At 38.6% G+C, this 24,209-nt stretch overlaps 1 pseudogene; it reads right to left on the bottom strand.

Moving 5' to 3' along the window:
- Nucleotides 1–13,060, bottom strand: part of LOC103008334 (uncharacterized) — a 165,391-nt pseudogene extending 152,331 nt beyond the window's left edge.
- Between the last annotated feature and the right edge of the window lie 11,149 nt (nucleotides 13,061–24,209).

Below are 24,209 nucleotides of genomic sequence, written 5' to 3'. Positions count from 1 at the left end.
TTAAACAACAGTATCATAAAACAACCACAACAAAAACAAACTTATAAAGCAGGACTCATTTTTAAGATTTTAGTAACTATGGTTTAATTTTTCAGAAATCATCTAATTGCTTTTTCTTTACTTCAAGGAGACAGGTAGGAAAATCAACCAACTTACACTGATTTGAATAAACCGAGAATTTGTTTCTCTCTCCTGCTTTACATAGATCTAAAAGGACATGAAGTGAGTATATATCTTGGAGAAATTACGTTGGATTATATGACATGTTCAAAAGACTTCTGGTTTATTACTGACAATATATTCAGGTTTGAAATTTTCTTCTCTTTGGGCCCCACTCTCACCTCTGACCTGTGTTGGGCATCTGGGGTGGGAAATTAACCTATGCTTCTCCTCTGAATACATCTTTATATTTGTGTTAATCAAAATATTAATTTATTTGGTATAAGCTTCTTGATGGGAAGTTCTGCATTTATTTTCTAAAATTGTGTATTTTCAGTGACTTTAAAAAATGAGCTACAGATACTGATATCTTGATATACTGCAATGGCAAATGCATCTCTCATTCCCTCTTGTACTTCCTTACTCCTTCTATGTTTTTTTAAAAAATAAATTTATTTACTTTTGGCTGCACTGGGTCTTCGTTGCTGTGTGCAGGCTTGCTCTAGTTGCGGCGCGTGGGCTTCTCATTGTGGTGGCTTCTCTTGTTGCGGAGCATGGGCTCTAGGTGTGTGGGCTTCAGTAGGTGTGGCACGAGGGCTCAGCAGTTGTGGCTCCTGGGCTCTAGAGTGCAGGCTCAGTAGTTGTGGCGCATGGGCTTAGTTGCTCCGCGGCATGTGGGATCTTCCTGGACCAGGGCTCGAACCCGTGTCCCCTGCATTGGCAGGCAGATTCTAAACCACTGTGCCACCAGGGAAGCCCCACCCCTTCTATGTTGATTTTGTTTTTCAACAACAAATGAAACAAGGTCATAAATTAACACCATCAATTTAATTTCTTCCCTGTCCCCTCTCCACTTGTCTAGCATTTTTATTGATCAGAAGCGATAAGAAACAAGACTTTAAAAAGGCATTTTAAAGTAGCAGTAATTTATTCACAACTCAGACTCTGGGTTCTTTTATTTTAAAATGTAAAACTCACCATCTGAAACACGCACTGTATGTCAGACATGTCACTTCCCTAAGTTGTGTTCTAAGAAAACCTACGCTTGTTTTAATTGGCCCTCCCTTCTTTGACTGATTTGAAGGTTGCTATACATACCAATGATGAAGTGACATGACAAGAGCTTTCTAGGAATGTTGTTGCTGTACGTGTATGGAACAGATTATTCTAGGGCAATTTTAAAGGATATTGAGTGAAAATAAGAAAAAGAAATGAAATAATTTAGGAATAAAAACAACCATTTATTGAGTACTTACTTTGTACAAGATGCTTTATATACATTTTTCCATTTAACCCTAACAATGACCTTATAAAATATGTATTATTACCTTATTTCATAGCTCAAGAATCAGAGGCACAGAGAGGTTGAATGACATATAAGACAGAAGAGCTGGGGTTTGACCCAGGTATATCTGACTCTGGAGCTCACAGTATAGAAATGCAACAGATTTCTGTGTATTAATTTTGTACCCTGCAACTTTACCAAATTTATTGATGATATCTAGTAGTTTTCCAGTAGCATCTTTAGGATTCTCTACGTATAGTATCATGTCATTTGCAAACAGTGACAGTTTTACTTCTACTTTTCCAATTCGGATTCTTTCTATTTCCTTTTCTTCTCTGATTGCTGTGGCTAGGACTTCCAAAACTATGTTGAATGAAAGTGGTGAGAGTGGACATCCTTGTCTTGTTCCTGATCTTAGAGGAAATGCTTTCAGCTTTTCACCATTGAGTATGATGTTAGCTGTAGGTTTGTCATCTATGGCCTTTATTATGTTGAGGTATGTTTCCTCTATGCCCACTTTCTGGAGAGTTTTTTTTTTTATCATAAATGCGTGTTGAATTTTGTCAAACGCTTTTTCTTCATTTATTGAGATGATCATATGGTTTTTATACTTCAGTTTGCTGATGTGGTATATCACAATGATTGATTTGTGGATATTGAAAAATCCTTTCCTCCCTGGGATAAATCCCACTGGATCATGGTGTATGATCCATTTAATGTATTCTTGGATTAGGATTGCTAGTATTTTACTAAGGTTTTTGCATCTATGATCAGTGGTGATAATGGCCTATAATTTTTTTGTGTGTGTGTGATATCTTTGTCTGGTTTTGGTATCAGGGTGATGATGGCCTCATAGAATGAGTTTGGGAGTATTCCTCCCTCTGAAATTTTTTGGAATAGTTTGGGAAGGGCAGGTGTTAACTCTTCTCTAAATGTTTGATAGAAGTTACCTGTGAAGCCATCTGGTCCTGCACTTTTGTTTGTTGGGAGTTTTTAAATCAGTTTCAATTTCAGTACTTGTGATTGGTCTGTTCATATTTTCTTTTTCTTCCTGGTTCAGTCTTGGGATATTGTACCTTTCTAAGAATTTGTCCATTTCTTCCATTTCTTGTTCATTTTATTGGCATATAGTTGCTTGTAGGAGTCTCTTAGGATGCTTTGTATTTCTGTGGTATCTGTTGTAACTTCTCCTTTTCATTTCTAATTTTATTGGTTTGAACGCTCTCCCTTTTTTTCTGGATGAGTCTTGCTAACAGTTTATCAATTTTGTTTATCTTTTCAAAGAACTAGCTTTTAGTTTCATTGATCTTTTCTATTGTTTTCTTGGTCTCTATGCCATTTATTTCTGCTCTGATCTTTATGATTTCTTTCCTTCTGCTAACTATGGGTTCTGTTTGTTCTTCTTTGTCTAGTTGCTTTAGGTGTAAGGTTAGGTTGTTTGTGATTTTTCTTGTTTCCGGAGTTAAGACTGTATTGCTATGACCTTCCCACTTAGAACTGCTTTTGCTGCATCCCATAGGTTTTGGATCATGGGGCTTTCATTTTCATTTGTCTCTAGGTATTTTTTGGTTTCCTCTTTGATTTCTTCAGTGATCCATTGGTTGCGTATTTTTTAGGCTCCATGTGTTTGTGTTTTTTAGTTTTTTTTCTTGTAGTTGATTTCTAAACTTATAGTGTTGTGGTCAGAAAATATGCTTGATATGATTTCAATTTTCTTAAATTTACTGAGGCTCGATTTGTGGCCCAGCATGTGCTCAATCCTGGAGAATGTTCTATGTGCACTTGAGAAGAATGTGTACCCTGCTGCTTTTGTATGGAATGCTCTATAAATATCAGTTAAGTCCATCTAGTCTAATGTGTCATTTAAGGCCTGTGTTTCCTTATGAATAGACAGGATGACCTGTCTATTGGTGAAAGTAAGGTGTTAAAGTCCCCCACTATTATTGTGCTACTATCGATTTCTCCCTTTATGGCTGTTGGTATTTGCCTTATATATTGAGGTGCTCCTATGTTGGGTGCATATATATTTACAATTATTATATCTTCTTCTTGGACTATTCCCTTGATCATTACATAGTGTCCTTCTTTGTCTCTTGTAACAGTCTTTATTTTAACGTCCATTTTGTCTGATATGAGTATTGCTACTTCAGCTTTCTTTTGATTTCCATTTTCATGGAATACCTTTTTCCATCCCTTCACTTTCAGTCTGTATGTGTCCCTAGATCTGAAGTGGCTCTCTTGTAGAGAGTATATATACAGGTCTTGTTTTCATATCCATTCAGCCAGTCTAAGTCTTTTGGTTGGAGCATTTAATTCATTTACGTTTAAGGCAATTATTGATATGTATGTTCTTCTTCCATTTTGTTAATTGTTTGGGGTTTGTTTTTGTTCCCTTCCTCTTTTGTTCTCTTTTCTTGTGATCTGATGACTAACTTTAGTGTTATGTTTGGATTCTTTTTTCTTTTTCTGTGTGTATGTATTGTAGATTTTCAGTTTGTGGTTACCATGAGGTTTTGATATAGCCATCTGTATATAAACAAGATTGTTTTAAGTTGCTGGCCTTTTAATTTCATATGCATTTCCAAGAGCCTGCATTTGTGCTCTCCTCACAATTACTGGTTTTGATATCATATTTGTGTGTGGATGTTTTCCTACCTTTATTGTATGTTTGCCTTTACTGGTGAGCTTTTCCATTAGTAATTTTCCTGTTTCTAGTTGTGGCTTTCTTTCTTTTTCTTTTTTCTGCTTAGAGAAGTTCCTTTAGCATTTGTTGCAAAGCTGGTCTGGTGGTGAATTCTCTTAGCTTTTGCTTGTCTGTAAAGCTTTTGCTTTCTCCATCGAAGCTGAATGACAGCCTTGCTGGGTAGAATATTCTTGGTTGTAGGTTATTCCTTTTCATCACTTTAAATATATCGTGCTATTCCCTTCTGGCCTGCAGAGTTTCTGTTGAGAAATCAGCTGATAACTGTATGGGAATTCCCTTTTATGTTATTTGTTGCTTTTCCCTTGCTGCTTTTAGTATTTTTTCTTTGTCTTTAGTCTTTGTTGATTTGACTACTATGTGTCTTGTGTTCCTCCTTGAGTTTATCCTGTCTTGGACTCTTTGTGCTTCCTGGACTTGGGTGACTCTTTCCTTTCCCATGTTAGGGAATTTTTCAGCTATTTTATCTTCAAATATTTTCTCAGGTGCTTTCTCTCTCTTCCCCTTCTGGGACCCCTATAATGTGAATGTTGGTGTGTTTAATGTTGTCCCAGAGGTCTCTTAGGCTGTCTTCATTTCTTTTCATTCTTTTTCCTTTATTCTGTTCTGTGGCCGTGATTTCCACCATTCTGTCTTCCAGGTCACTTACCCGTTCTTCTGCCTCAGTTATTCGGCTATTGATTCCTTCTAGTGTATTTTTCATTTATTATATTGTTCATCTCTGTTTGTTTGTTCTTTAGTTTTTCCATGACTTTGTTAAACATTTCTTGCATCTTCTTGATCCTCACCTCCATTCTTTTTCTGAGGTCTTGGATCATCTTCACTATCATTATTGTGAATTCTTTTTCTGGCAGGTTGCCTATGTCCATTTCACTTAGTTGTCCTTCTGGGGTTTTATCTTGTTTCTTCCTCTGGGACATATTCCTCTGTTGTCTCATTTTGTCTAACTTTCTGTGATTGCGGTTTCCATTCTGCAGGCTGCAGGACTGTAGTTCTTCTTGCTTCTGCTGTCTGCCCTCTGGTGGATGAAGCTGTGTAAGAGGCTTGTGCAGGCTTCCTGATGGGCTGAACTCCACTGGTGGGTGGAGGTGGGTCTTGTCCCTCTGGTGGGCAAGACCGTGCTCAGGAAAACTTTAAGAAGCCCGTCTGCTGATGGGTGGGCTGTGTTCCTGCCCTGTTGGTTGTTTGGCCTGAGGTGTCCCAAGACTGGAGACTATAGGCTGTTGGGTGAAGCTAATGGCGGCCTCCAGGAGGGCTCATGCCAATGAGTACTCCTCAGAATTGCCACTGCCAGTGTCTTTGTCCCTTCAGTGAGCAACAGCCACCCCCCTGCCTCCACAGGAGACCCTCCAATACCAGCAGGTAGGTCTGGCCCAGTTTCTTATCAGGTCACCTTTTTTTTCCCCTGGGTTCTGGCGTGCACGGGACCTTGTGTGCACCCACCAAGAGTGGAGTCTCTATTTCCCCCAGTCCCATGGATTTCCTGCGATCAAACCCTGCTGGCTAACAAAGCCAGATTCTCTAGGGGCTCCTCCTCCTGTTGCTGGATCCCCAGGCTTGGAAGTGTGATGTTGGGCTCAGGACTTTCACTCCTGTGGGAAGGCCTCCATGGTACAATTGCTCTCCAGTCTGTGGGTCACCCACCCAGTGGGTATGAGATTTGATCTTATCACGATTGCACCCCTCCTACTGTCTCGTTGTGGCTTCTTCTTTGTCTTTGGCTGTAGGGTATCTTTTTTGGTAGATTCCAACATTTTTCTGTGGATGGTTGTTCAGCAGTTAGTTGTGATTTTGATGTTTCTGTAAGGAGGGGTGAACCCATGTCCTTCTACTCCACCATCTTGAGCTCGAGCAGTCCAGAGAGTTAAGTTTAGAAAGGTAGAGAAAGAATGAAAGGAGAGACAAGGATATGTGCTGAGATGGTCATGAGGAGTTTGCTGTTGGTCTCGAATTATATTTTGAATTTGTGTCTCTACCATCATTGTGACTTATTGAGCATATATTATGTGATATAATGTAATGGAGGAGATGTTTAGGAAGTAGACCTTAATTATTACATATTTATTTATTTCATTAAAATTTTTCATTAAGCTTTAATGTCTGAGACATTGTGCTAGGCAAAGTGAATGGCCATTCACTTATTGAATGTGAATTAAAGGAAGGTACATATTCAGGTCCCATTTGTCAGAGAAAACTCCATGGAGGGCATGAAAAAGACAAACCAAGTAATCACCATTTATATTATTCATGGTCCTCAGGGCAAAGATATTGTGTAATAGGATGTATATACAGTTTTTTTTCCTATTTGGGGAGCAAACCATCTCCTTTTTCCTTCCATAGACTTAATTTAAAAACTCTGTTCGGAATACTAAGAGAACCTGTAATTCAAGCACTACTTTTAATAGATATGTAAGTTAGCTTCTCACACGAAGTCTGATAAAAAAAATTTATAGAAAGCGGGCAATAAACTTAATAAGGTGTTATATAATATGCAGAATAAATATTAGCACAGTACATGAACCTAAATGACAGCAACAAATTATAAAGCTTAGCATGCAATTAAAATCGCTAATGGAACACTGTATAGAGAGAATGTGTTCATTCTTAGATCAGTCAAAGAGCAGCTATTTGGTGTCAGAGCCACCACTTGAACTAATGACACCTTAAACTTATTTTTAAACACTCTGTCATGCAATAGCTACACTTTATGGGTGTCTTCAGTTCAGTCTTTTAGCATACATTGTACATGCTAATAAAATGTGTCCTCAAGGCAGGATGGTCCTGATGGCCAAGAGACAATGGTCAGATTTATGCCCAAGTGCATTTTTCTGATGTCAAACTTATGAACAGACAATAATAACAGTACATCTACTAGTGATTAGCAGGCTGACAGTATCTTAGATTTCAAACTTAGGAACTAAGAGCTGCCTGAAACTTGTCAGTTAATTGATCCTACTGCCATGAAAACTATTATGCTGAGTTCTTGTTTTTTACAAGGTTGTACTTTCTTGGCTCCATGCTCTTGTGCATGTGATTCTCTCTGCCAATGTCATTTACCTCATCTCCACATGTACAAATTTTACTCATCTTTAAAGACCCAGAGTAAATGACATCTTCTCCATGAAACTCACCTCCAGTCCTCCCAGTTTGAAGTAATCTTTCCTTTCTCTGAACTTCCGTTGTATATGTTTGTACTTCATTAGCACTTTTCACTATCCACATTATAGTGTTTGTGACATATTTTTTGCATATTTTAAAATTATATATCTATAAAATATATACCATATTTATTTGTATATGTGTCTTATCCCTTATTTTGGATTAATATAGGGAAGACGTGTCCTAGGATTAGGTATGGATGCAAAGGGATGCCAGCTTTGGTTTACAAGCTAGATATGGACATTTACTGAAAGTTTACCACTTAAGTGAGGGATATTTGTAAAATGATGGAATGACTTTGTAGTCTTTGATGGTTGGCAATAGAGTTGCCCTTTCTATGTGTAATTTAAAAAGTTGACATCTGTCAACTCTCTTGGCAAAAGAAACATTCGCATAAGTGAAAGGTTTCAAATCCACGCAGACATTGAATGGGAAGAAAGGAATAATCTCCTGTATTCAAGAAGAAAAAGTTCACAGAGTTCATGGTAGGAATGAGAAGATTTAGTGTTGATATTGAATCTGATCTACTCAACACTTGAAACAGGGAGCCTTTTGGTTTCTATGGCCATGGAGGTATGCCACTCAATCCCCTATCAAGAAAGAATCTGTTTAAGAGTGTAATTAGCAGAGAGCCTCCAGATATTGCAAATTTGGGATCCTCCACAGTCTTCAACTCCAAGTTCATGCTCTTCCAGGGCTGCTCACAGCCAGTAACAGCCCAGGAGGGGTTCTGTGCACCAAGTACTGTAGAGCCAGGTCATTTTGGCCCCATATGGGACTTCTCTAATCTTTGCTTTTGGCTTCCCCATTGGCCTGACTGGGACTTTCTTGAGCTACATTGCAGTCTGAGGCTCTTCCTACCCAATCCTCCTTCCTTTCCTCTCTCCATTCACAAGTGACAAAACAGCATTGTGATACAAAGTCTTTTCCTTCCTACTATTCACACCAATTTATTTCCCCCAATACATTTCTTGCTCTTCTAAGTCCATCTCTGTATCTGCTTCCAGGAGTACCTGAACTGACACAGCTTAACACTAACTATCATGTTGAGCAACCATCATGGCAAAATTGGACCTGAGTACCCACACTCCTGAACTCATTCATCTATTCAATTTATCTTACAGATATTTTTGAGCATTTACTATGTGCCAAGCAACTTTGTTCTAGATAATAGTGATATAAGAATGAACAAGGCAAACAAGATTTATGTTTTGAATAGAATCTACATATATAAGGAAACCAATTAAATGATTATTGTTTCTCACTTATCTATTATCCCATAAGGTTGTGTAGCTCATGAGTATTTCCTAATGCTTAGCAACTTGGTGTCTCAGAAGGTTACTTTATGTCCTTCCTCTGCTTCCCTCCCTCCCTCCCCTTCCTTCCCCCCTTTCCCCTTCCTTCCTTCCTTCCTTCCCTCTCTCTCTTTCTCCTTTCTTAAAAATTTTCTTTCTTTCTTCCTGCCCTCCTTCCATCAGAATAATTAATAATATGTTTCTAATGAAAGAAAACCTGTAGATTGTAGTAGGTTTGGAGACTGTACCTTAATCTCAATGAAGGCAAAGCACATCTCAACTTGGACAGGATTAAGGAAGGCTGATACATTATCAGCACAGCACAGTGGAAAAGAAAGAAAAAATTTGGGCTGTCGAAATATGTGGTTGACCGCAGGTCTGACTTGGTTTTGGAGAGGTTGGTGTCTTTCATATTCCAGGGAATTGTGCATGTAAAAAAAATACTCAATACCATTTGTATCTTTTTTATTGCCAAATTTGGATTGTCTCCTTCTTTCCCTAAATCAGGTATTATCTTGCCACTTTGATATATTAATCTAGTTTTAGTATTACTGGAACCAAATTATAGATCAAATCAGTATTTAATTTTAATTAGTAAGGTCACCTAGAGGTTTTCTCTACTAGACATCAGGGATCAAGCTTGTTCAGTTAATTCTTTTCTTTGGGATTCTGGTCTAATTATTCATTATGTATCACACTGTCCGCCCCTTTTTAAAAATTTTTGTTGTTGTGTATGATCATGAGGACTGATCAACTGATACACTCTTTTCTAGTTGGTTATTATCTGTGGCCACTGGTGTTTTTCAGTCCTTGTTGTTGGTACTGTAATTACCTTTTCTGGATCTATTTGACTTATTCAACTTTCCTGTGTTCACTCATTTCTGCACACACAGACAGAAACAAGTACATAGCTGTACATTAAAAATATACATATACTTACAGAAGGAAGAAAAAATATTTACTCATTTTAATATTTCACTACTTATTAACATAAATAAAAATACTATCTTCACATTACAATTACTTTTGTACACCATTTATTTATTATTTATTCTTACTTTAAAACATGGAGCCCATGGAAAATTCACCACTGTTGCTAGGAATAAGCTATACTCTCTTGGAGTTTTTTTCTGGATGAATCTGTATTGCTTCTACAAGTAATAACAGATTGCCCTTACAAGTTCCCCCACAGAGTTAACTTGCTACAGATTTGTATCCTTTTGGTTAATGTCCAACATTCAAAGATTTTTTACTGAAAGAGCTCTTCTAAATAAGAATAATGTTACAAAATAATAGTTCTAAAAGTACACATTATAACTGAAGAGGAGAATAGATACATAGTTTTGAATATAGCCATTATCAAAAGTACTAGAAAATTTTTTACAAAAAGGTGTAGACACCCTGTTGAAAAGCATCTAGATGCAGAATTCTTCGCTCTGGGATATCCAGCTGAATTCCACTTTCATAATATTTGATTAAAAGCAAATAAGACCCAGATTCTCTTATATCTGGTATCTAGAACTATCATAATCTAATATTACCACAAAAGCAAGTTTTTAATTTTCCTAATTTTATTCTAGTCTAAGAAAATATTTTTAACCATCAAGTACATTTTATTTATTAAAGGACTTTCATGCAGATTATATCTCAAGTTTTTGTCAGGTAGATAAAGTAAATAAAGATGAACTTACAAAAAAAAATCACTTATCATTCCCCTACATATCACTAACCAAGTAGAAAATATAATAGAAAAAAAAAGCAAACTCACTATAGCAACAAAAAAATTAAAGCATCTAGGAACTAACATGATGAATGCACAAGACCTTTATAGAAAAAAGTAAAGCTTTAATAATAAAGATATTATAATTGGATACTCATATAATAAAAAAAGGAATCTTGATCCCTATCTCACACCCTACAGTCACACACACAATGGATTGTAAATGTAACTGCAAAAGGCAAGACAATAAAGCTTCTAAAATAATATAGGAGAGTTTCTTCATGAACTTGAGGTAGGTAAAGATTCCTTAAACAGGACATTAAAAAATACTATCCATAAAAGAAAAAAAAAGATAACCTGGACCAAATTAAAATTAAGAACCTTCCATACATCAAAAGCTACTATTAAGAGACTGAAAAACAAGCCACAAATCAGAAGATATTGTAATACATATATTTGATAATGACTCATATCCAGAATATATAAAGTCTTATAGTTGAATGAGACAATTAACCAAAAAAAAAAAAAAAGGGGCAAATACTTAAACAGGCACTTCATGATAGAAGAATGGTCATCAAACTGACAAAAAGGTGCTCAATTTCATTAACACCAGGAACATGCAAACTAAAACCATAATATGATATAACTATATACCTATCAAAATGGCTAAAGTACAGAAGAGAAAAAAGCAAGTGTTGATAAAGATGTGGAACAACTAGAACTCTCATATGCTGCTAGTGGAATTATAAATCAGTACTACCATTTTGGAAAATTTTTAGTAGTATCTAGTAAAGGTGACTACAGGCAAACTAAAGCTGAATATAGGCAAACCCCACAACTGAGCACTTTTAGTCATATACCCAACAGAAATGCATACATTTGTTCACCAAAAGATATTTACAAGAATATTCATAGCAGCACTATTCCTAGTAGTCCAAAACTGGAAACAACCCAAATATCCATCATAAGGGTAAACTGTGGTATATTCATACAATGGAATACCACAGAGCAATGAGAGTAAACTAACTCAACTATATACAACAGAATGGATGAATCTCACAAAAACAATGTTGAGTGAAGGAAGCCATACTCAAGTATATATTGCATGATTTCAATTTTATAAAGTTCAGAAATAAGCTAAATAGAAATCAAGATAGTGGTAATGTAGGAGAGAGGGGATAATGTAAGGAAGGATAATGACTGGGAGGGTAGGTAAGGGTGGCTTCTAGAGTTCTGGTGTTTTTTGATCTGGGTGCTGCTTATATAAGTGGGCTTACTTTGTGAAAATTAGTCAAAGTGTACACTTACAGTCTGTACACTTTATGTATATTATATCAATTAAAAGTTTAGATGAGAAAGAAAAGGGAAAACATACTGGATTCCAGATCTCAAAAGAAGCAGAACTATAAATCAAAAATTTTAACTTAAAAATCACTAAAAGGGACATAAATGAAGACTTAAGAAATTGCTGAAATACGTTTATGGATGAAATAATTTAACATTAAGGTAACCATCCTCTCTAAATATGTAAATTCAATGTAATTCCATCAAAATTTTTGAGGAATTCAACTAATGTATTCTAAAACACATACTGAACAATAAAGGTGCATAAATAGCCAAGACAATTTTGAAAAACAAAAGCAGAGGGGAGTCATTATCAAATATTATGAAATACTGTGAACAGTAATAAAAATAATACGTTTCTGGAGCAGAAGCAGACAGATTAATGGGATACTACAGAAACAGACCCACTTACATATAAGAAGTTAAGAAAGAATGGACTGTTTAATAAATGCTGGGAAAACCAACTTGAGATAAGAATAATAATTAAGGTGGCTCCCTACCTTAAATCAAATAAAAAGCTAAACTCCATATAGTTGAAATACCTAAAAAGAAGCTGTAAGGCAAATAGAAGAAACATGTAGAGAAATGTCTTTAGGAAATTCTGATAGAAATGGATGTCTAAAACGAGATTCAAAGTGCACAACCACAAGGTGAAAAACTGATGGACTAAGAGAATTTGTTCAACAAAGTATACAGCATAAACAAAGTTAATGGATGACCTCTTTCACAGGTCAACATCCACTTACCTGGAAAGATGAGAGAATCTGTACATCCTTCCACGTGAGTCCTTGTGATTCATTCAGGTGGTAGTCTAAGTTTCCTTTCAATCAATCCAAGAAGGATCAGAGTGACCAAACAAAGCAGGTTCCAAAGGCAGGAAGCAGAAACCATATGATGTTATGGAAGTACCTTTCTGAACAGTCCCTTCTGCTGCTGTAGGGCCTTGGGGCAACCCTTCAATGTACGTGCCCGGCAACAAGTCTGCTGAGACAGGCTGACCCTGGAGCTTTTGTAGCCTCTCTCGTACAGCACTGGTCAGGTCTCCGTAAGCCTTGTCAAGGCGGGCACGTTCAGTCGCAGCAAAATGAGACCTTACCTCCATCACTTCCACACTGGCTTCCCGGTACTCGGTGAGGTCAGCTTTTCCCACAGGACTCACGAACTCGTGACAATAGACGATCTGGACATAACGTCTTAGCACCATCTGCCCACATATTTCTAGTGACCCCAAGCACACAAGCTTCGTAACATACTGCAATTACTCCGCCAGCCTTCCGTGATTTGTACTGTACAACCGCACAAGTTTTAGTCCCCAAATGGGGATTTTGCCGCTGCTCCCCTTGAACAAAAACAAACAAAAAACAGTCCATGTCCACCAGAGCAATGGTCCTGTCCATCAGCCATTTTTCAAGGTGACAGACACCTGACAAAACCGCCGCCCGCGGACGCCGGGCTCCGTGTCCAGTGGAAGGAAGATGAAAGGATCTTAAATATCTGTTCCCTTTCCGGGAGTGGGCTAGTCAGTTTCGAGAGAGGTTTATTCCCCGTAACGACAGAGGAAAGGACCAAAGGCCAAGATATCCCTCGCCCCGGCAGCGGCCCGCACAGCTGCGCGGCCTCAGCCGAGGTCACGTGCTCAGCGGATCGCCCGCCTGACGGAGATGTGATGGTGCGCGCGCCACCAATGGCCGATGACGCGCCTGCGCACCGCCCCTTACGTCTCCCGGGACGCCTTCTAAATTAACTTTTCTGTTTCGGTGCCGTAATGAATTCTGCCTTCCACAGACTCAACTGTTCTAATTAACCGTAACTGTTATTATATTTTGGTTTGGATGTTTGAATCATCATGGCTTGGTGAGTAGCTGCTCTTTCAGCTGATCTGTTGTCGTTTCAGCACATCCTGTCATCCTAGAAAGTCTTGTTCTGCTATAACCATAGGAGGTACCATCACCATCCTAATTTTTTCTGTCCTAAGACATGAAGCCAGGAACCAAGGAGTCCTGGTTCCTTTGAGTGTGATTTGAAATCGTAATCTGCGCTTTATGAGTTCTCCTAATGGCAAGTTGTGTACACAGGTGCTGCTATTGCTGTAGGTGAAATGCTTTTAGCGGCAAAGCTGGGAAGTATATTTTTAAGAGTATGAGCTTTTACATCAGATTTCTTTCTAAATTTAAAAGTTTGAATAATGTAAGTTTTTATGCTGCACTGGCCGTATGAATCGAATTGCACGAATGGGTTTCCTAAGCCAAGGCTTGTTTCTGTTCAGAACCAATATTTTCTGAGACGGGCTACGGTGGAACCTATGGTTTTGATCCACCCAGCAGCCCTTCCCCTTTCTTTGTTACTAACGTTCCCGTTTTCCTTCTGGGGACTTCACTTCCCTCCTTCCATGCTGTTCTGGTGGGAGAGTCATGTGCACTGATTAGACACGTGTCTGAGATAAGACTAACCCTACCCTCCCAGGAGTTGGAGTCTTCAGTGAGGGGACATTGACACAAAGCATTGAAATGCGTCCTTCCAATGGCCATCCCTTGAAGAGATACTCTGTTAATGCCTCTTTCCTAATTTCTTGGAGCATCTTTGATCCTATTGCTCCCAACGCCTGATTGTTCACTTTTTCATTAGGGTCTATAATTTATTTTATTTTTGTTAATTATTATTGTTACTTTGCTTAAGTTAACCAGAGTCTATTTCTGTCACCTGCAACCAGATAATCGTAACTGATGCACTTTTCTTTGTGGGTGGTTATGTGGGTTGCCAGTAGCTTCCACTGTAACCACGGTAGGTGATTCTGACAATTATTTGCATGATGACATGATCAGTTTACTTAGAGAAGATTTCAGTCAGTAACAAAGGGTGTGGGAAAAACGTGGGTCCTTTTTATTCACAAAACAGGCTTGTTTGTTTTTGAGACACATTTTGTTTTTCTATTTGTTTTATTTGTTTATAGGTACAATCATTTTCAGAGTTATTTTTATGTGAAAAAGATTACTCACAATTTGTCATTTTCAGAAAGCGAGCTCATAAGACATTCTTTGAGGGAAAGGCCTGCATAACTTTACCACCCTGCCCACAAGATTATCTGAGGTTGCATATCCTGTATATACAACACAATTACTCAGCCTCTGTCTTCATAAGGAAGAAGGTCAGAGGTACCTTTGGGTTGTTTTCTTTGAGGTCCTGGTATAGAGATTTGTTCATAGACAATGACTTTAGGACATCAAATATTTGAACTTGTTTGAGTTGAACTATGTGATTCCTGCCAGCAAGGGTGCTGTGTTTTCCCCATCTGTGAAGTGCTTTTCTCATTTCCTGTGTTTAGGAAATGATAATGACTGACCTTGAAATTTGCTGGGCTGAAGTGCTAGGTAAGCGATAAATAATAGCAGTGATTCCATGGGATCGCAGTCCAGGTTGGGTGTTGTCTGCATTCTTCAACACTTCGTTGTTGGTTCAGTTTTCAGTTTTCAAGTTACCAACTCAATCTTCAGATCATGTGTAGTAAGCCATTCCAAATCATAGGTACAATAGAAGCTACCATTTATTGAGTATACTGTGCTACGCACTGTATCAGGTGGTTAGTAAAAAGTGTGTTCTGTTTTTACCAGTATCCTGGGTAAATACTGTCATTACCATTTACAGAGAAGGGAACTGGGATTCGAAGTTCTGTGATTTCATAAAGATTTCCCTATTCTACTTTTTGACAATTTATTCAAATTAAAGATAAGCTAGTTCTGCATATTTCACATAAGAGCGTTCATAAATAATGGGATAGGGACTTCCCTGGTGGTCCAGTGGCTAAGACTCCGTGCTCCCAATGCAGGGGTTCGATCCCTGGTCAGGGAACTAGATCCCAAATGCTGCAACTGAGAGTTCGCATGCCACAACTAAAATCCCCCATGCCACAACTAAAAAGATCCCGCATGCTGCAGCGAAGATCCTGCACGTGGCAACGAAAATCCTGCGTGCCACAACTATGACCTGGTGCAACCAAATAAAAAATAATAATAATGGAATAAACACAAGACATGTGCCTATGTCGCCCTTGTTTCAATGATTTTCAGATCTCAAACTCTTTACCCCTATTCTTTGATCACATCCAGCATTCAACACCTTTTCCAAGTCAGAAATCTGAAAGTCACCCTCGATCTTTTCCTCTTTTTATTCCCTTTTGTTCATCAGTTATCAAGTCTTGTCAGAAATATATTTTGAATATGACTATTTTTCTTCCTTCCTACTGTTACTGCCATACTTTAGTTCACCATTATCTTGTCATCTCAATGATGGTATTACTGCAACAATATTGTAGCTGTATCTAAAAGGAGATGTCTCAGGTAATCTATGCTTATCCAGGCCTCTGGAAGACATGGACTTTTTGGAATGAGTTATGGTCCTAGAGGGGAATAGAGTTATGGTCCTAGGGTGATAATGTGTGGTCACAGACTTGGATGAGAGATCATTTATGGGGAAAGAATAAAGATTGAGTTGATTCGTTTTAGTGGTAGGCTAAAATCATCATGGAACCTTTTGAACCAAGGGTGAAAGATTAAATCAATAAGCAGGAAATGGAGCTGTCTTTGGATTCTGGGCATAACAGATCAGTGTGCCACTCTGTAAAGGTAAAGGTATTAAGGGAACAATAAGAGGTCAGCAATATATTAGGAGAAAAGAGCAAGATGAAGTTGGAGAGGTACGATGGTAACTTTCCTAACATTTACCATGTTCTATGTAGGACCTGTTTGTTGAATTGTACAAAGGCTTTATTCTTATTTATATGGTATAAAGGTCTTCCCAGGTTGAGGGTAGATTCAAAGTGTCTGGACCAAATAGACCTTTAGGAACCAAGGGCTTGAGGCCTGAGTATCAGTTCTGTGAATTTAGTAATGCCCTTTGGCCATACCTTTTCCTCAGCTAGAGATTGGAAAGTGGCCAATATTATGCCCAAGCAGGTTGGGCCATGTCCGTTTTGGACTGCCCAAAGGCAGAATAAAAGATAAGTAAAAAGACCAGGTGATATTTTTAAAAAGATAATATGAAAGAAGGCAGTTTCATATGAAAAAGACCTTATAAGCAGAGAGATCGGTCGCCCTAAGTGAAACAATGTTAGATGAATTACACAAGGCTGTGGCTGATGGTTTTTGCTAAATCACTATGGATTATATTCACCTAGAGTACCATTTCATTGTGTAGTAGATAGGGTCTTGGGGGACAAGAACAAACATTGGATTCCCTATCAAATAGCACACTGAGCCTGGGAGAGGAAAGTTGTGGATCTCTCATAGCCAGAATGAAACAGTATTTCATTGAAAACGTTCTCACTCTAAACTAACAGGGATCCTGATTTCTAAATTGGTTTCAATTAAATATATTTTCTTCCATTCTGAGAAAACAACATACACCTATAATCTCTTCTAACTATTGGCAGATCTGTGATGTTATAGCACTCCACACCTTCCCAGTGGCTGCAATTACACACATCAAATTTCAGGATGGACGACAAGGTAAGATTCTAGAGGTAAAAGGCTACCACTTATGGTCCCCATTTTGCTCTCATATGTCACAGCCTTTTATTGTCAGGAGTTATTTAGAGAAACAGTCATCAGCTAACAAAACCATCTGTTAGTTAACAACAGCAAAATATAAGGCTATTTCAAAATAGCATGGGGCATTTCAAGTTAAGGGCAGATGAGTGCCAACTATTTTTTCCCTTCAGTCTTTCCTTGTTAAAAAAGAATGCATTTGTTATCAAAGCTAGTTTGGCTAATGTGCTTTCACCTCATACATATCTAGAAATCAAAGCTGCCTAGAAAGTTATTTGAGGGTATGTTCTCCCTTTGGAGCCCATCTTGCTCCAGTCATGCTAATAGGAATTTCATGTGTGTGTCAAGAGGACAATATAGCCTTTATGCAATTCAACCAAAACGTCCTACTCAGAACATGGTAAATGTTGGGAAAGCAAAAACGGTCTCACTGGACAGATTTAGTAAAATTCTTCACCTTTGTGCTTGTCTGCACTACTCCATTACTTTTTCCATCTGGAGGAGGAAGGGTGGTAGATGAAGAATCTCTGTACTCCTCCTTTTCCCTTGGCCAGATAGTTTCCCAAATCAGCTAAATATAACTCCATTTATTGTCATGCTAAAATGTTCTATTTAGCTGTGTTTAACTGGATATCATGATTCCCCAGGCTGACCTTTTGCTCCTGGGAAGTCGTTTTAAATTCAATCCCGGCAAAGGAAAATCCTTCCAATTCGCTGGCTGTGAAAGGTCACAAGTGAAATGTGTTTTGATGGTATCTGCCTATGGCTTAATTCTCAGTAAACTTGAGCACTAACTGGGCCTCAATTGTGCTTTGTCTTGGGAATCTGAGTTCTAAGAAGCCTGGGAGAGCTGAGTGGGAGACATGGGGCTGAGTTGCTGGCATCAGCCAAGGGTACACAAAGGTACCAGCTGAAAGGTAAGGTATATGGTGCTAAGTTAGGTCAATGCTGCCTTCTTTCTGAGCTGATGAGGGATTCAGACTAAAATATATAGTTTCTCTCCCTGTTTCATTTGATCTGTTTAAGAGGGGCATTTCCCACTTTCTGGGAGGCAAAGAGGGCTTAGGGTGAGATAGAGAAGGAACTAGAAGTGTGTGAACCAGTCAAGAGGAAATTGGAGTATCCTGAAAATTTAGCCATTTCAGGGTCCAGAGCATAAAGTCAGCGTTCCAAGTTTGACTTTCCCTTTTACAACATCTTTCTCGTTTATAATTTAGTAGCACTTCAGTCTCCAGTGAGTTCCTCACCATCATTATGCTGATTTTTAACTGAATTAAAGTACTTTTATTACATCTTATCAAAGAACCTCACCCCCATTTAAAAAAAATCATATTTACCAAGCAATATTAGGAGCTCTGTCAGACTTTTGAAGAGTTCAGTGGATGAAATATTGAGGTGAAGTTTCTGGATTTTTGTTTTGTTCTTACTCTATTTCAACTTTTTGTGACTCTGTGCCATGATCATTCAATCAACAAGCATAATATCTGGCTCTTTCTAACTGAGAAACAAGCCCAGAGAACAGTCTGTCCTCCCAGCACCCCATTCCTCTATCACACACACATTATGCTCTACGCCAGCAAGTATTCAATGTTTCCTGAACACGACTTGCAATTCCATACTTCCATGCCTATGTTTATGTGGCTTCCTCTTCCTGGGATGTCTTCATTTTTTTCATCAAAATTCTATTCATGCAGAAAGGCCAAAATGGCACTCCTTTCTGTAAAGCTTTCAGAAGGCTTCCCTCCTCTCACCTGTGTTGAAGGCGAGCATGACTTTGTAACATTTTGTCTATGCATCTATTATGCTTGGATATTCTATTGTGGTGTATCTGTGTGTCTTCCACTCAACCCAGCACCCTGAGGGCAGAAGCTGGGCCTTCTTCATCTTTATACCCCAGTGCTTAGCTCAGGGATTACTCTAAGAAGAGGAGTCTTTAGCCATCCTACCAATGGAGTATGAGCAGTATGAGCCTTTGATACCAAGGGGGAGAAATGAAGTGATGTTTCTTAGAGCAAATGTATCTTGAGAGTTCATAGCAGCCACAGGAATAAGAAGAAAGCAAAAAACTCATTCTCTAAAAGCAGTAAGGGCAGTCCTCTGGTCATAAATGAGAAAACTTCTGCTTCCCTTTTCCCTTCTTTTTGTGTCGGTTCTTGGAAATACCTGGTTGCCAGGAGAACTCTTAGAATATTGGCAGTGAGTTCAGCGGGAGAGAAATGGAGATGGCTCTGAAGTTGGGTGGAGACAGCTACACTTGGCCGCATTTCACCAGCTTCTCATCTTCTTCTCCCTTCCTGGTTCTCCCTTCCACCCAGCAGACGGCAGGCCGGCTCCGATTCCTGAGATTTCTTGAGAGAGAAAGCAGTATACGGCCTGCCAACCCCTGAGTTAAGCCATGTTCTACAGAATCAGCGTTTGGTGATCCAGGCGCAGCTGATGGAGCAACTGCTTGCTCTGACTCCTTTGCCATCTGTGGCTTCTGGCATTTAGTGACCCCGGGTGGTCCTGGGTACCACATCAGTCCCAGATGACAGCGCTTTCTGTTCCTCCTCAGGGGTCAGTCTTTCTCAGATATTGGTATAATGAATTATATCTGTCAGGATTGTTGATTGTAAGAATCCAGTGAAGCTGGTTTAAGGAGAAAATCTCCCCAACCTCCTGATGGACTAGAGACTCCGGCTTGAATGCTACACAACTGGAAACAATGGGCAGTTATGCTACAAGGCCCTTCACTGGCAAAAGTACCACTCCTGATATCCTATGCCTCAACTCCATACGGAATAGACACCAGGACCTTCACCTTTTCTGCCCTCCAAGACTTGGACACATTTGCCACATGTTCTCTAGAAGGTGAATTTCACAGGCCTTCTTTTTTACATTGTATTCTTTTGAAAACAAGTCTCTCATGGTTGAGTTTGATAGGTGGACCCTAGGTCTCAGGCATACATCTTAGCAGCTAAGTTGCTGGGGAGACTTGTTTTCTAGTTTCTACCTTGAGGAGTTGAAACTCATAAGGCAAGATGTTTTCCAAGTATTGCAGGGCTCTCAAAAGGTGCTGAGCAACTGGAAAACATGACAAAAATCTATTGTTTCCTATAGGGTATTTTTAAAAATTTTAACCAGTATAAAACTGTATGACATTATTATACCAATTTCCTCAGTCTGTCTGATAACTTAGTGGTGTGTGAAACTTTTTTTCAGGAGTTTGAGGCTTAGATTACCTTTCCAGTTCCTGATATCTCTCTTCCTAATGAAGGACGTTGCTCTTTGTTACCTTCCTCATATTGTTTCTTCTCCCAAATTCATTCTCCCACGTGTTGGTGTGTTGGTTGGGACCTTGATGCATGGGACATGTCTTCTGCTGGTGACTTCCATTTGGTACCCTGTATACCATCCCTCATGGCCATGGCCCACCCTTGAGTTGGGACCTTCAGTTGCCAATAATTTTCTGAGTCATGCTTCAGCTCATGACTCTGTTTGAATACAATAGCCTTGATTCTCTGGGTTGCCTTTTAAGACCAACCACTAGGGCCAATTGAGTTTGATATAGCTTGATTTTTCTCCATGCTGACTCCATCTTGACAAGGGGCAGTGTACCTTGCTTGTGAGAGGTAGGCATAAAAACAGAGCTGCCAATGCGGATTTTTCAAATTAAAATAAATTTATGCTGTGAGTTCCTCAAAGGCTAGAATCTTATCTTAATTAATCATATCTTAATGATTAATCATCTCTGTATTCCCAGTGCTCAGTATAGCATCTGACATGCAGGAGGCCTGCAATTCAATTTGATTGAATGAATGAATGGAGTGAATGCAAATTGCATAAAGGCCACCAGTATATTTCAGCATCACAGACTGATCATTCATTTATTTAGCTAACATTTTTTGAGAAGTTGCTTTTATGTACAAAGCACTATACTAGATACCATGGAAATCTGAAATAGCCCTAATGTTATTAATAATTACAACCATAGGCAACATTTATTGTATACTTACTAGATTATCAGCACTGAGTTACCTGTATCATGAACATTCATTTGGTTCTCACAACAGCCCTGCGAGGCAAACATACTGTCATTGTTACTCCCATTTACAAGGGGAAGAATTGATTCTCAGAAGGGTTAAGTAGATGAAAACAAGTTGGGGATATGATGTTTACACAGTAGAGTTGGGAAGGTACAAGAGCCATCTGGAATGTCTTAAATATCACAGGGCAACACATTTGCAGTACTCAGATTCCATTCAAAGAGTCCTTGAGTGCTAAATGGATACAGCTGGGGAATCAGAACTTACCTGGTGACCTTTATGCAACCTGCATTTTAGCACTAAGGAACTCTGCTTTATTCATTCATCCATTCATTCAACAAACATGAATGGTATGCCTGCTGTGTGCTAGGAACTGTACAGAGCACTGGGTGCAGGGTTGGGGGAGCTGGGAGAGGGGAGGACAAAAATGTCAATAGATCATTGCAATTCATAATAAGAGCTATAATAGAGGTGTGAACATATTTCAGAGGAAATATGTTTTTATCTTTCATATTTCCAACATTTCAACATAAGTATGACATTTGCAGTAGGCACTTGTAGTTACCCTCTATTAGGTTAAAAAGAGTTCTTTTATGCCTAGTTTGCTAAGGGATTTGCAGATCATAAGTGGATTTGCATTTATTTAAAATGTTTTTCCTACATCTATTCAGATGAATTTTCTACATCTGTGGAGATTATTTCTCTTCTTTTACTTATTAATGTGGATATGTAAACCATTATCTGTTATGAATATTTTCTAATGTTAAACCAACCTTGCATTTTTAGGGCAGAACATACTTTTATACTTTTATAGACCTATTCAGATTTTCTCTGATTTAAATGAAAAAAAATTCTCCATTCACTTTTGCTAAATTGCATACTTGTAGAATGTATCTATTTCATCTATGTTTTAAAATTTATTAGCATAGAATTATTCATACTCTCAACTTAATATCTTTTAAATTAATATAGAATCTGTAGCTATGGCCTCTTCATTAATATTGTTTACTTATTCTTTCTCTCTTTTTTATTTATTAACATTACTAGAAAACTTTCAATTTTATTAGTTTTTTCAGTGACCCCCCCACTTCGGCTTTTTTTAATTCTAAATAATTTCTAATTTCATGTTATATGTTTTACTCATTAATTTTGAGCCTTTATTTTTCTACTGTAGGCATTTAAACCTATTTTTTTTTCAAGAAATGCTTTAGCTGCATCCCTCAATTTTTGATATGCTAATTTTTCGTATGTCATTCTTTTGAAACATTATATAATAATCTAAGTTCCATTATGATTTCTTTTTTGTCCTGAATTATTTAAAATGTATTTAAAAATTTCTAATGAAATAGATTTTTATTTTGTTCTTTTTGAAAAGTTGTGTTTATTGCATTGCTGCCACAAGATGTGGGCTATAGAGAGCCTTTGAAATTTATTAGACTTGCTCTACAGCCTAATGCATGGTTAATTTTTGTAAATAGCCCTTGTATGTTCAACAAGTAGTTGGATGCAGATTTCCATAATATGTCCTTTGCATCAGGCTTGTTATTTGTGTGCAGATCTATATCCTTGCTGTTCTTTATTCACTTGATCTATCACTTACTGACAGAAGTGTGTTAAAGTGTGTGAACATATAAATTTTTCTTAACAGATAGCTCAATTTTGTATTCACACATTTTGAAGGTGTAACATACCTAAGAGTTTAAAATTGTTATATGTTCCTGTGAGTTGAAGCTTTTATTATTATGTAGTGACCATTTTTATTTTTAATAATGCTTTTTACCTAAAAGTCAATTTTGTGTGATAATTTTGCTATGCCAGCTTTCTTCTGGTTAGGATTTCCTTGGAAGGAAATGGTTCCAAATGTTTTTTTTAATTTTTATTTTTGGCTGTGTTGGGTCTTTGTTGCTGTGCGAGGACTTTAGTTGTGGCGAGTGGGGTCTACTGTTCGTTCTGGTGCTCGGGCTTCTCATTGCAGTGGCTTCTGTCGTTGCAGAGCACAGGCTCTAGGCGCGTGGGCTTCAGTAGTTGTGGCATGAGGGCTCAGTAGTTGTGGCTCTTGGGCTGTAGAGTGCAGGCTCAGTAGTTGCGGCACACGGGCTTAGTTGCTCCATGGCATGTGGGATCTTCCCGGACCAGGGCTTGAACCCGTGTCCCCTGCATTGGCAGGTGGATTCTTAACCACTGCACCACCAGGGAAGTCCTGCAAATGGTTAACAGTGGTTAATGCTAACCCTTCCAGGCAAAATTAGTTTCCCCCTTCTGGATTTTGACAGCACTCTCTCAAGGCTCAAATCCAGACTCACCACTCTACCTTGTGGGCTTTGATTTGCTGGGGGGCAGAGACCTTTCTGTTTCTGGGTAGAGCCATGCTGTAAGCCAGCAACGTCCATCAGACAGGAGGAGTGGTTTGCTGGAAGCAAGTTCCAGCCACAGGGCATTGGTAGGTGTCTGGGGTTGTAGGGCTGGACTCAGTATCTTTGGGACCCAGTGTTAGGGCACAAGGAACGCTGAACAGGGCAAGCCAGTGTTTATTAAGTGGAAACATCTTTACAACCACCACTCCTTGTGAAAACCCTGTGAGGGATGCGCTGTTGTTCTTCGTGGTAAATTGTGGGGATTGGCTTGCACTACCTGTTCCGACCCCTTCTGGTGTGTCTTCCTGGTGTACAGAGGCTGAACAATTAAGAATGACATTTCCTACATGCCCTTGCAGCTGTGATTTTGGATGCAATTTTAGTTTTATCAGTTGTACTCTCCTGAGACTTGGATTTGTCACAGGGTTAAATATAGGGGGAGAGATTAGGCGTGAGGCATCTATATTGCTAGCAAGGAAGATGCCAGAGGTTAAGTGGTTCTAGCCGCTGGACGCTGTACCAGGAAACTCAGCCTGGAGCCTGATCTTCTAGCCCTTACAGTGATTTAGAAAGCTACTCATACTTAGTAATAAACTCCTTTTTGTTTTAACAAGTTAGAGTGAATTT

This window comes from Balaenoptera acutorostrata, chromosome 4 (genome assembly GCF_949987535.1).
Source record: "Balaenoptera acutorostrata chromosome 4, mBalAcu1.1, whole genome shotgun sequence".
In the NCBI taxonomy this organism is placed as follows: domain Eukaryota; kingdom Metazoa; phylum Chordata; class Mammalia; order Artiodactyla; family Balaenopteridae; genus Balaenoptera; species Balaenoptera acutorostrata.
This window is presented reverse-complemented; position numbering and strand designations above follow the sequence as displayed.